Source organism: Pinus tabuliformis, chromosome 7 (assembly GCF_031772625.1).
Source record: "Pinus tabuliformis cultivar Carrire ecotype Pingquan chromosome 7, CPIR1, whole genome shotgun sequence".
In the NCBI taxonomy this organism is placed as follows: domain Eukaryota; kingdom Viridiplantae; phylum Streptophyta; class Pinopsida; order Pinales; family Pinaceae; genus Pinus; species Pinus tabuliformis.
In genome coordinates this window covers 722,715,525-722,730,393 of record NC_142293.1, presented here as the reverse complement: position 1 = coordinate 722,730,393, position 14,869 = coordinate 722,715,525, and the positions used below count along the sequence as shown (strand labels likewise).

The window sequence follows — 14,869 nt, the reverse complement described above, 5'->3', positions numbered from 1 at the left end:
TTGCATTGTTTTGATTTTTTTTTTTATTTTTTTTTAATTATTGTTTTTTTTTACTAAAATAATTATTTATTAATTAAATCTACGCATTGGAAAAAAAATGAAAATCTATAATGATCAAACTAAATTAATATTAACAATAAACTAAAAACTAACTCTAAATTGGAATAAAAGTAAAAGAAAATGAAGAGGGCCTTGCAGTGTTTTCCCAGAGCCTCTAGTGAAGAGTAAGTCATCTTCTTACAACAGCTGATATCCAGGTGGGTTATGGTTGCCAGTTTTGGAGCCACTTGGATAGTTACTGTATCTGTCACATTCACCCAAAAAAAATTAGGTACATGTTTTTGGAATGCCTAGGGGTTCCATAGAGTCACAAGGAGATAAAAATTTCCTCAATCAGTCATCTAAACTGGTTACCCTTTTCATATGAAATGTCACCCTGTCAAATAATCAGGAAAGGTAGTATATAACCAGCGTTGTCTTCACATGAAAAGCTGAATCAGTCTAAAGAGAAAAGGAACAAAAACGAAGCCAAACCTATCAATATCATCTAAAAAACAAACTTTCTGGTGCCAACTTTCTCAGAGAAGTTTACCTCTCTCCAATTCAAAAAGGTATTGTTGGCAAACCTTCTGTGTCATCTTCAACTGCTCACCATCCTTACATGTAAACCATTCATTGAAGAAATCCATTCGAGAAAAGTGATTTGATAATTATAAAAGTGGAACAAAACAAAAAATCTGTGCTTCAGATGGACTAGTTCTGGATTCCGCTGACAGAGGGTTCCAATTTTTCTTGCATGCTACTCATGTCATTGGCAGAGAGCTTTTCCTCGATCTTATATTTTCCAGAATTGTCAAGAACTTGGCCTGAATGAAAATTACTATCATTATGGCAGGCAGACAGTTTTCTGCGATCAATCGGTGACTCATTGCACAAATTAAGCCCTTCAGACTTGACTTTCTTTTTGGGAGTTGGCTGGACAGGACGCTCATCCTCTAGCTTTCCCTCAGAAATCAAACCACTTGAGGCCACAGGAGCTAGAGGAGCAGCAATTTTTTATAACCCTTTGTGTCTGCGGCTTACTACGCAAAGCTACACGTTCATTGCTAATGCAGTTTGGAAGCATTTCTTCCAAATAACCATTCCGTTTTCTATCAAGATTGGCCATTGAAGATACTTGCAAGGCTTTTTCTAAGCGACGCTGTACTACTCTTTCACGTATTTCAGCTTCAGTGGCTCGCTTCTCTGCCAATTCCCTTTTATCATGAGCCTCTACGATTTGCTCTTCAAATGCGTCTCTCTCACGCCGAAATCGCTCACATTCATTTCTTAACTCTTCACATATTGCTATATGTTTCTTCAATACAAATGCATTCTGTGTAGCCTCATCCCTGGCTTTTGCGTGCTTTTCGGTGGTGAGCTTCAGCTGATCATCTTTCTCACTTAGTTGTTGCTGCAAACTGTAAACCTGTTCCTCCAATTTTCTGATGGATCGGTGCGCTAATTCCAGCTGGAATGTAAGCACAGAGACAAAAAGCGCCACCGCCTTACCTACTTCAAGTCAACTGAAACTGCAGTTCTGCTACTAAAATGATGGAGATGTGGGCTATTCACCGGTGTTGACAAGGCTTGGGCCAGCTTATATATCGCATACTTACCGGATTTCACTCCATAAATCCATGTTTTATCCTCCTCTAAAGTCATTGATATCCGCTCGGTCTCTTCGGTCAATCTGGTAGAGATTTTAGACCGATCTGGATCCTTCAATAATCTCTATTAATCATAGCCGCCGAGCATAGTGGGTTCACAACGATGCAATAGCCCCACCTGGCGAAATGAAGATTTTCTTTCCTTGATTCTACCTATCGAAATGGAAGACTTTCTTTCCTTGCGTCAAACTTTTACTTATATAGTCCGCGCCAGGGTAACACAATTTAATGAGGGTCAGTAAGTATGGTGTTTTCTATGGCTTGGCGGCTTTTAATTGAATGCAGGCGATGCCACAGTTTCTTATGCTAGCAATTAAATCGAATTTTCCTCTGTCAGCACATGTAAGGTCTTCCCACTTGCATTCTATATACTTGCCTATCTTTCATTGTCGCTGATATAATCAATTTTTCATGTTGCACAGATTGGTCATAACGGTGGAAGAAATTTGCCCATTCCAGGAAGATACAACACACGCTGGTTGGCTTGGTAAGGAGAGAAAGAGGAGGCAGTCAGTTAGCCCCACCAGCGAACAGGAAGCTGTAGGATAGAGCCAAGCTGCTACACCGATCAGCGACGAGGGTTTTCTTAGAGCCACTAACCCCTGCCATTTAGGGAGATAAACGTCAAAGCCATTCTGGAGTATGAAAAATATTCACTTCTTTCTCGAAATGAAGATCTTAGCCACCCGTTCAGTATCCCTTCCTATCCCAGCCAGCTAGCCTGTTGTTCCTACATTCACTGATGTTCCAATCATCTTGCATATGTTGGGCTTGTAGACGCATAAGCAAAAGCACCAGAGACCTGGGCAGTGATCTTCTCGCATGGAGGGCTTTTATTGACTATCCCGGGCCGGTGGGTTCAGGTATCATTCGATTGCTTGCTACAAATGCTTATACCATAGCCCCTGTCTCTACTCCCTAGAGACTGCTTGCAAAGGGATCCTTTAAACCCAAATAGTCCCGATACTCCACGTCTTCCCAATGACAGAGTCACCATTTTGGTTTTCATGATTGCTAAAATCCCTATTAAAGCCTCTACTTGTGGACATTTTGTAATTGAAATGATTTGTGTCACCACTCTCTCTGTTCCAGTGCAAAATGGAAAAACTTATAGATGGATCATCATTTGCGCAACTCTCTTCACAACAATCTGCAGATAATAATTGGAATGTATCTTGCTGAAATACATCTTTGCAAGCTTCATACTGAAGTTGAAAGGCATCAACTTGGACAACACCACACAAGAGGCTCTGTAGGTCTTCGAGCACAGTGCTAGTCCCTAGGGCATCGGTCCAGCTAGGCACCCACGTGGCAGGAAAGACATACGGCTCTCCCTCGTAGCTATTTCGTATCCTGTCCAGCTCTGACACGTCGGATGGAGCTTGCGGGGAGCGCTTCACTTGGACGAGAGAAGGAAGAGACGCTTCTAGTACAGGGAGACGATTTGCAAAATGTTCCAATATTTGGCGACCACTTACCATTGCCTCTGCCATGTTGTCCTATTTTTTATTGTTTTGTATTATTATTAAGAAAAATGATTTTTTTTTTTAACTAAATTAAAATTTTTTTTTTTGAAACTAAAATTGTTGTATTTTGTTTTGTGTTAAAAAAAAAAAAATCCTATTTTTTATTAATTATTTATTTATTTTTTTAAATTTTTTTTTGTTAAATTAAAATCTCTAAAAAGAAATTTAATTTGATTTATTATTAAGAAAAATGATTTTTTTAATTTGATTTATTTCCTAATGTTTTTTCTAACTTAAAAAAATAAAATTGATTTATTTTGTTTTTTTTTTTTTTAAATTAGTAAATCAATTTTTTTTTGTTTAAACTAAAAAAATAAAATAAATTCTATTCCTAGTTACTACAAAAATAAATTTAAATAAATAAATAAAAATAAAAAGGAATTTATTCCTAAGAATTTGTTATGTTCAAATCAAAATGTTTTTAAAAAAAAAAATTGAATTTATTCTAATTTTTTTTAAATTTTTATATTGTTTTAAAATCAAAATCTTATAAAAAGTTTTTAAATTTATTCTAATCCTAAAACATTCTAGGATTTTTTTATTGATTTAGGATAATTTTTTTAGCAAATGGAGACAAGTATATTGCAACCTTGAAAACATTTATATACATTCTACTTTATGATCCTCAAGATCGTACAAAGACGCAGGAGGAGAGCATACTTATTCAAACTGAAAATATGATCCAACCTACTCTATGCTAATTGAAAATTACAAACTATTACGTGTAATTAAATTTCCAATGTAACCATTCACGCAACAGTAGTAAAAATATATTCATTTTCAATTTCGCAATTTTAAAATGAAAATATACAAGGATGATCGAATCTAGTTTTTGTGAGTATGATCTAATGAAATAAAAACAAAATCGATCTAACCTCGTACTTGTTTGAAACCATCGAAACCACTTGTCAATAAGGCTTTCATAGGCGTGATTTCCACTCTGATTCAGATCATGCTGCAATTTCTCTTCGTCCTCCTCAATTTCTTGTTCAAATAATTGTTCATCATTAGATATACAAGATGATTCTTCAAATATTAATTCATTGTTTTCTTCTAGAGGAGTAGTTAAGCTTTTGGCTGCTGTCAAGATCTCTTCTTCACAAGAAGAGGAGATCCTAACACTTGCTAGGATCTGAGCGAGTTGTTCCAAACTTATACTCATCGTTTTTCCATATACACATATGGATCTTTATTGTGTTTTTTTTTCAGTGAATGGGGGGTTTTTTTATTTGTGTTCTATTTCTATGTTTCCTATATGAGAATAAACTTAAATGAAAATTCCTAAATGCAATTAACCCTAAATGATCCTAAATAAAAACTCTTCCTAAACAATCTTCTTAACTAGCTTACATCTAAGTTTGCTTCCCCGGCAATGGCGCTAAAATGTTGGGTGATTTAGTTGTCTGCTAAATCCCTGTCATTTAGTTTTATCAATCCGGGGAATCATAAACTTAGAAGCAAACCAATATATATGGGACCTTAGATGAAACAGGTGTAAGAAGTTTGTTTATAATGGAAATGCATATTACAAATCTAAACTATCAGATCTATTTTATGAAAGCATAAAAAATGTTTGATCAATGGAATTATTTTACTTTAGAAGATAGAGAAGAGTCTCTTGTTCAAGAGTCCTGATTGTCCTTCTACATTCTTCCTTATAATAACATTACCAAACACCTAAGAAAGCAAGAATGAAAGCAAGTAAATGTTGTTTTCAGTTCAGTTCTTAATGGAGAAGAGTCTCCTAACTTAGGAGGGCTTGATTTCTCTAGATACTGAAAGGGAATCAATATTCACATAAATGTAATCTAGGAAAGCATATGAGAAAGTAAATCTTATTTCAATTTAATCTAGCTCATGGAGAAGAGACTCCTAACTTAGGAGTTCCTGGATTTCCTTCTCACATCAAAACTAGCTACTGAAAGGAGATCAACCTTCACACAACAAAACATGGCCACAATGTGAGTTCATACTAAAATTATCTACAAGTATTTACAAGAAAGAAATAAGATGAACATCATAATTAAAATTAGTATATTCACAACATTAATTTACAACAAAGTGTACTTATCTCAGTATGGGGATCCTTCCATTCCTCAATGAGCACACATGAACAACTATCACACCTTAAGAATCAAACAACACTCATAACTCATGATTTGGAGAAAATGGTATTATTCATGTTGAATGAACATAAATCTAATGCTAATGAATAACTGATAATTGTTTTCTCTCCCTCCTCCTCCTCATAACATGATTTGGAGGATGCTCTTCTTATTTATACATGAATTAGGGATATCTACTCAATAAATGTAGATCCCTTAAATATCTACTAGACCCATACTTGTCTCAACTTATCCCTAAATACTAGATACAAATCCCATGACACATCAAAATCTCCATGATCTTTCTCCTTGGAATATGGTCCACCTCTTGAGTTGAAATTCGAATTTGATCTTGGGAGGCCACATAAGGGTGCCTTGGAAGCTTCCAAATGATCTACACATGTCATCAAACTCAATCCACTTTTAGGTATAAGCAAATACATGTTATTTCTCTAAGTTTTAATCATAAATTCACTCTAAATACATGAAATTAATAACTTTGGAAAATGAGAATATAAACTCATATGGTAATGGAAATATAGGGTTATGTAATGATAATATGATGAAATGAGGTGAAAAAATGAGGATAAAGGTGAAAATGGAGTGAAAATTGAGGTTAATTTGGTGGCCCAACAGAAGGTCCTTGAAATCAACCAAATCAAAATCCATTCCTCTGAACCATTCCTCTCCACTCAAAGGGATCTCAGTGGCCTCAACTATTAATTGAGTCTAGACTAGAAAATTTAGACTTCCCACCTTTTCTTACCCACCTCAAAACCCCTAGAAAATTCCTTTGTCAATTCTAAATGATACCCCTAAATTTTCTCACAAAATCTCAACACCCTACTTGTTCAAAAGCCATTATGATGGTTGGATCTGCATTGATCGCTATGATATCCTGTGGTTCAAAACGTACAATGGTTCCCCCTTTGTATTTTTTGTCTTTTGGAGTTTGACATAGTCTCTCTTTTGCAACAATGAATAGTTTAAGGTTACGAGCAACTCGTTTGTGCAACAATGGAGGTATTATGGTATTTGAAATCTCTTGACAATGACTTAAGATATAATCCACCAACTACACCAAAAAGTTAGAATTGGAGACTTTCTTAGGCAAACCCTATATAACTTGGAATTTCATAACTGATGGCAAGAATTTAAACTAGCGATAGTCGCACTGCACAAGCCAAAAATGCAATGTTAAAGAAATTTGACTGTTTAAAACACTTTTGAGCATACAATTTGAGGGAAACAGCTTTGTTACATTCTTATAACCTGTTGGGATCACGATTGCCATTACACGAAAACCCGCAGGTGTTAGTAAACGGACTCATCGCCAGAGTTAACGGATCATGTTCTATGTGCTATATATATAAAGAATAGATGTCCATCTAGTGCTATAAGAAACAAGACTCCTTATGAATTGTGGTATGGACATGTTCCTTCAGTAAAACATCTCAGGATATTTGGTTCCACCTGTTATGCTTTAATACCAAAGGTACATAGAAACAAACTTGGTGCTAGAAGTCGTAAGTGTATCTTCCTTGGGTATGCAAACACATCTAAAGCATACCGCCTTTATGATGAAGTAAATAAAAAGTTTGTTTTATCTAGAGATGTCATTTTTCTTGAATCATCCATATCTGACAGTGTTGTTGAGCGGCAACTTGATCGCTTGGATAGATTCACAAAACCGAAATCATTCCAAGAGTTTGATAATCAGATTCCACATCTTGAAGGGGGGATTCCTATACTAGATCAACATGTGGAATCTCCTTCTGAAGAACAATCTCCCCTGCATGACACTCCAACAACGGATGATGCTTTAAGTGATGTAATTGATAGAATTGGGAGACTTAATCTTGATTCAGTCCCAACTCAATCAACAGAACAGCCTGGACCATCTTAGAAAGGTCCCCCAAAGTGGCTGACAAAGACACTTGAAAGTGTTCATCCTGATGAAATTAGAAAAACAGGAACCAGAAATACAAACCGACAAGATGGAGGTGATGTAGATAACTCTAATTCACCTGTTGATATGGATGTTACTTATGATTGTGAATTGAACTTGTCTACAGATTTTGAACCAACTTCCTTCAAAGAAGCTGCTTCTCATGATGAATGGAAAGAAGCGATGCAGAAGGAGTATGATGCCCTCATAAAGAATGGCACTTGGAAGCTGGTTGATCCTCCATTTGGAACCAAACCAATTGGCTGCAAGTGGGTCTACAAGAACAAGTACAAAGCTGATGACTCACTTGACAAGCACAAAGCTAGGCTTGTGGGAAAAGGTTTTGCACAGAAGGAAGGGGTCGATTATGAGGAAACTTTTGCTCCCACAGCAAAATGGGCCACCATCCGGACACTCTTTGCACTAGCTGCTCAGAACGGTTGGAAAGTCCATCAAATGGATGTAAAAACTGCATTCTTGAATGGAGATCTAAAAGAGAATGTTTTTATGTCCCAGCCTGAAGGATTTGCTGTGAAAGGACATGAACACAAAGTATGCAAACTTGTGAAGTCCTTGTATGGCCTCAAACAAGCACCACGAGCCTGGTATGAAAAACTAACTGAGCATCTTCTGAAACTCAACTTCAAACATTTTGATCTTGATGATGCAACTTTATTTGTCAAGAAAGTTGGCAAAACAGTTGTATATCTTGTGGTATATGTAGATGATCTTTTAATGACAGGGAACAATGAAAGCTATATTGCATCCATAAAGAAAGAATTAGGAAATTTTTTTGAAATGACTGATTTGGGCTATGTTCATTACTATCTTGGCATTGAAGTAACCCAACATCCAAAGTCCATATTTCTTTCTCAAAAGAAATACATTGGAGATTTGTTGAACAGATTTGGCATGACAGAGTGCAATCCCCTTTCTACTCCAATGGAACAAAACTTGAAGCTCACATCTATTGAAGGAAAGGAATTTGAGGATGCAACAAAGTATAGACAGCTTGTAGGAAGTCTCATCTACCTCACTACTACCAAACCAGACATTTCATTTGCTGTTGGAATCCTCTCCAGGTTGTTGCAAAAGCCTTGTGAGGGACATTGGTCTACTGCAAAAAGAGTTCTAAGGTACTTGAAGGGAACTCAAGACCTTGGGATCAAGTATACACAGGTGGACGACTTCAACTTGATTGGATACTCTGATTCAGACTTCGATGGAGACAAAGAAACTGGGGTATCTAATTCAGGATATGCTATGAGTCTTGGATCAGGAGCTGTCTCCTGGAGATCACGCAAACAATCAGTACCAACAGATTCCACAACAGAAGCAGAATATGTGGCAGCAGCTGAAGCAACGAAAGAAATTGTGTGGCTCAGGAAAATTCTTGAAGATTTGCAGGTAAAACAAATACAATCAACTCCACTCATGATTGATAACACCTCTGCAATAAAGTTGGCCAAGAACCCAAAGTTCCATGATCGTACTAAGCACATCAATACTAAATATCATCTGATCCGACATCATGTTGAGGCCAAAACAATCCATCTCCGTCATTGTTCCACAAACGAGAAAATTGCAGACATCTTCACCAAAGCGCTTGGAAGAGAAAAGCTTGAAAGATTCAGAACGATGCTTGGACTCACCAACATCCCTTCAGATTAAGGGGGGGAATGTTGACACCTAATCCGAAACGGATGGGTGAACTGGACAATCATCTAGAAGATGAACTGATCCGTTTTATGTATGTATATAAATAATAGTTGGCTAATGAATAAAATCATCAGTTCTTTCTTGCGCTCATTAATTTCTGGAGTTAACCTGGCCTGACATGGTATCAGAGCCAAAGGTCTGAAGTTCGAATCACACCCGGCTCGCGCTGGGGGGGAGATTGTTGGGCATTGGATAATCCAGCGCTCCCCGTGTGTTTCGTGACATGGACTAACCGCCTCTCGAGGATCCGTTAACTCTGGCGATGAGTCCGTTTACTAACACCTGCGGGTTTTGGTGTAATGGCAATCATGATCCCAACATGACCAAAGCTCCTATTGCATGCAAGGGATCACATAGAGGAAAGGCCAATTGACATCGAGAAAAGAGCGATATGACCCATTGTGTGGAATCGCAGCAGGTTAGGATAAAAGCGCGCAACACAGAGGAAGAAAAATGCAACGAATTTTAGAAGAGTAGTGATGATAATTCTATCCTTTTTGCAAGCTTTAATTGGTTTATGTTGGCTTCTAAATGCAATTTTAGAGTTCTTTCAAGACTGAAGGATAAATATAGAGCTATATTTGCACTTGTGAAGGAATTTTGACTGTCGACATGCGAGAATTTGAGCACTGTGTGAACTTGTAGCTCCCCTACCTCCCTTTTGCAACGAATGAAACAAGCAACTTGAGCTTTCCGATGCAGATGATGAAGAGCTGAATGATAAGGGATGAAAAGGAAAGTTCAAATGATCACATGGAATGGCCTGGAGTGGGATTGAAAGTGTTGATCATCATTAATAAAGAAAATCATGAATGATTAGCGCTTTTCTAAAATCGTAGCGCATTGGGAAAAGGAAGGACTATCCTTCTAACCGTTATTCCCTATTGAGATCATAAGTTGTCCTTTTTAAATTACATCCAAAACTAAAACCAAAGAGCCTCCAAATCTGTGTCAAGACCATTTCACGATTTCTTTTGGTGTAGACATCACCTCTAGAATTACGTGACCTACTAACAATGACTTAGAATGAGACCAACAAACTCACAATAACCAAGGATTCGTAAAACATGATTTTTGTGCTTTTTCCCAAGTGACCAAAGACTTTCCATGATTTCCCTTTGTAAGGAAAAACATGACTTTAGAAATTCTACTCTTAATAAAATAAACACCTTTACATGGTACCCAATCTAAACCTAAACCTCTTTGAAAATTACGAGTCAAGTGATCATGACTAATATTTACAAAATTTACCTCAAATGAAATAGGAGAAAAGTGATTGGGATTCCTATATTATAGGACTCTAAGAAGTTTATTGTAAATATTAAGTATTTTTGTACTTATTAATTAAATTTAAATATGGTTACACAATCATTACAAGTCCCTGCCAAGACACAACTCTATTAATCGATTTCGTTGACCAGTATTAGTTTAGAAATGACCAATGCAACTTATAATGTTTAACTTTAAAAAATAAATATTTGTTTTTCAATATTATTAAAAAACTATTTTTTAAACGTTTGATTGGACATAACTTGAAGGTATTTTTGTAGAATGCCATGTGATACCAACATCACATATTTTATGTCAAAATTTATGGGCATTGTTCCAATATTCATGTATGATTTTTAGATATTGGTGTAATGATTGTTTAATCCAAAAATAAAATCCTTGAAATAACATATTTACCATAAATTATTTCCCAACATAAATTAAGTAAGTCCTTGCATAAAAACATATAGAAATAAGATGTAAATAAATATACTCATCAATAGCCACTTCCCACCATTATTTATGTTTTCCTCAACATTTATCCAAGAGTAAAATTGTAAACTTGTGGACTTCCTAGTAGTTACTACCCACCAAAATTTATGTTAATTTATCCACTCCACATCTCAATTTATTAACTCCTTACAATACTTGTTTTGATTTATATAATAAAATGCTATTTATATGTTATATATTTTAATCTGATATGTATATTATACTTTTTTTTATCTAAACAGGTGTTGGTAATTTTATTAATAAAAACAAAATTACAAATTTTATTATTTTAATTACTTTAAACTTATTAACCTAAAACTCCCCTATGTCAGTCTAGTGTGGAAGAACGTTTAATAATAAATTTTGGACAAAAAAATTAAATGTGGGGAAAATATGTGAAGCATATTCCATAAAGAAAGCTGCCAAAAATATGATACGTTATTTTTTTATTTTTTATTTTGAAATTGCATAGAAGCATGAGACAGAAATATGATACGTTATTTTTTTATTTTTTATTTTGAAATTGCATAGAAGCATGAGACAGAAGGGTGGCAGAGGAAAAGATGATCAGAGTCCCGGAGATGCAGCGGCAAAGAGTCCCCGGTGATCAGAGAGGAGGAGCGGTGGAGGGGAGCGCCAAGCGTTCGATCGTGCCTCGAACGTGGTTGATAGCATAGTTACCAAGTTCGGCCGTACTGCAGAAAAAAATTCGAAAATTCGCCGGTTCGATTCGATTTGCGAATTAATACGTCAATTCGAGTTCGGTATGGTGTATTAGATATTAGGTTCACAATTAACGTTGGCGTTTTCGCAGTGGGCTGAGAGCGTATGGAGTATTATGATTCGCGATTCTCCCACCGTTTAATAAAAGAAATTGTCGTCGCTGCCCGCGGGGCTCTTCTCCCCTACAGGATCTGCTTGGAATGAGCGCTTTTTGGGCTTCAGTTTCTTCAAGCCTTACCCCCTTGGATTCCATAAATCGATTGCAGGTACCCTCTGGTCAAAGGTACCTTACAACAAATATAATAACCAAAGTCCCCACTCGTCATTTCCTAATAGTTAAAAAAAAACAGGAGAAGAAAGAAGAGAATTAGGGCTCTTCCTCTCCTCGGAGTATTTAAATGCAGGATTGCCCATTTACTATTTCTGTAAACTCCACAAGCCCTAGGAATCACATGTGCAGGAAATGCCTTGTTATCTACTCAACTTCGTAAAATGGACGACTTAGAAATGAGGGAACCGACTTGTACTCACAGATCAATTCCTACACCAACCATGACATCAGAGGCCTCTCGAATTGATAGATCAAGTCCGACCACCTTGACAGGGGATATAAAATATTGCTTAGCTATCATGATATCTGGATCCATAAAAAAAATAGAAAAACAGTAACTTCTATATTACAAAAAATTATAAAATGGAAAAATTCATTACTATAAAAGATATAAAATGGTAAGCTTCCAAATTGACAACTTTTATAAAAAAAAAAATAGAAAAACAGTAACTTCTATATTATGACAACTTTTATAAAAAAAAAATAGAAAAACAGTAACTTCTATATTATAAAAAATTATAAAATAGCAAAAGTCAGTTTATAATGGATAAGACTTATAAAAAAATAAAAAATAAAAAGATAAATCCAATATTAAAAAAAAGAATATTAAGTATTTGTAAGACGTATAATGTCGAATTTTTTCCGTATTGAATTTTATAGTGTCGAATTTTTTCCGTATCGAATCGAATTCGAATTCAAATTCGAATTCGAATTTGGTAACTATGGTTGATAGAATTGAATCGGGCTGGAATTGAAGCATTCAATCATGGCTGGAACGTGGCTGCAACTAATAGAAGAGGGGATCCGTCTGTGTTCCTTGCCACATTAACGTTCTTCAAGATAGTTTGAATTATGGAGCTGGGTCTGGAAGCTGGGCATGGCCGACTGAGCTGCGACAGCAACAAGCTCAGCTACGATATTTTCTCGGTGCTGGAGAACAATTTTCTGTTCGGCTACGAAAGGGAGAAGGAGAGGTAGATTGGCATAAAGGTCCACATTATGAGCATCGATGGTGGGGTGATACAAGGCGTCGTAGCGGGGCACGCAATGGCATCTCTGGAAGCGACCATGCAGAGGAAAAGCAGTGACCCCGAGGCCCGAATTGTCGAATTTCTTTGATGGGGCAATCGATACAGGCGTCGACGGACTCATCGCCGCCATGCTCTTCCCCAGTGACCGCATATTTCATTTGTTGTGTTACAAAGAGGCGATGGGGTGCGTCCCACAGTCTTATGTTTGTGAAGGTCTACCGGAGGGTTGAACGATATCGTTCATGTCACGTTTTATTATAATTTAATCATAATTTTTTGGGTGGGTGTATTTTAATGTGATAAATTATAATATCTTAAAAAATTAAAAAAATTATGATTTAATTCCAATTACAATAAGTTATAAAAGTTTACAAATTAAAAAATGGGTGAGTTTATTGTAATTTTTTTAATTCAAATTATATTTTAAAATATATAAATAAATTTAGTGATTTTAATAGAAAAAATTGAAGTATATGAATGTGTATTATACCATTGAAGTTTTTAATTTAGCTTATCATTGTTATATTTGAAGTAAAACTCTTAAAAATATATATTAAAAAAGAAAAAACAAAATATAAAACAAATTTAATACACTAAAACAAAACATAAAACAATTATAGAAAATCATGAGAGACTTTATTACATGTAAATTGTAATGTTACAATATATATATCTAATATTTTGTTTAATGCAAATTTATATATAGTATTGTATTTAACATGTAAAATATTTATATATACAAATTTAATTTTTGTAATATATTATATTTGTTACATATAGATTGTAATGTTAGTGCTATAAAGATGACAAATTCTTAAAACCTATGATGTTTTAGAAATAGCTTAACACCATGTTTCCTTAAGGAACTCTTAATTTAATAATATAATTGTTAATGTTATAGACAAGCCAAACACCATATTGATGTATGAGAGCCCTATGATACATATATAATATTGGAAATAATTTCAAAGTGGGAGTCACTAGATAAATCTTTAATTTCTTATAAAATATAAAATGAATAGTCACTTCCTTTTATATACACCTTTTAGAAAATAATATATTAGTTAAAGTATTAAGTTACTTCTTAATTTGACCACTTTTAGCAAATAATATAATCCTTAGAGTATTGAGTTATTCCTAAATTTGAAATGATATCAAAGTTAAATATTTCCAACAACACAACTTTTGGTGTTTCACTCATGATATGTTATGCCATGCAAATCTCTTGGTTGTTGATTACCATTATTTAGGTTTATAATATAATCAATTGGGTTTATAATATAATTTTTTTGGTTTATTAATCTAAGGGTTCATATTACTAGGGTTTAATATAATTTTCTTGGGTTTATAATCATGGTCAACCATGGTCCAACGTCACATTGTGACAAAGATTGTCCGAATATGAAAACCAACCATTGTCAACCATGGTCATTCATGGTCATTCACGATCTACCATGGTCAACCATGGTTAAATGTCACATTGTGACAAAGATTGTCTTAATATCAAAATCAATCATAGTCAATATGAAAATTAACCATGGTCAATATAAAAATTAATCATGGTCAATTATGGTCAACCATGGTCGAATATCACATTGTGACAAAGATTGTCTCAATGTAAAAATCAACCATGGTCAACCATCATCAGCCATGGTCAAGCATGGTTAATCATTTTCAACCATGGTCAACTATGCTCCAACGCTACATTGTGACAAAGATTGTCTCAGTTTGAAAATCAACCATTGTCAATAAAGGTCAATGATCGTTAATAACCATCGTCACATTATGACAAAGATTCTTTGATTTTTCAACGCCACATTGTGTCCACCATGGTAAACCATGGTCAAATGTCGAATTTTGACAAAGATTCTGATTGTGAAAATCAACCATGGTACAATGTCACATTATGACAAAGATTCTCTCAATGTGAAAAATAAGCATGGTCAACCATTGTCCAATGTTGCATTGTGATAAAGATTGTCTCACTATGAAAATCAACCATGGTCAACCATGTTT

The 14,869-nt window shown here is 35.2% G+C and overlaps 1 pseudogene; it reads right to left on the bottom strand.

Moving 5' to 3' along the window:
- Positions 1-738: 738 nt before the first annotated feature.
- LOC149249576 (uncharacterized) lies at positions 739-3,202 on the bottom strand (annotated as a pseudogene).
- Between the last annotated feature and the right edge of the window lie 11,667 nt (positions 3,203-14,869).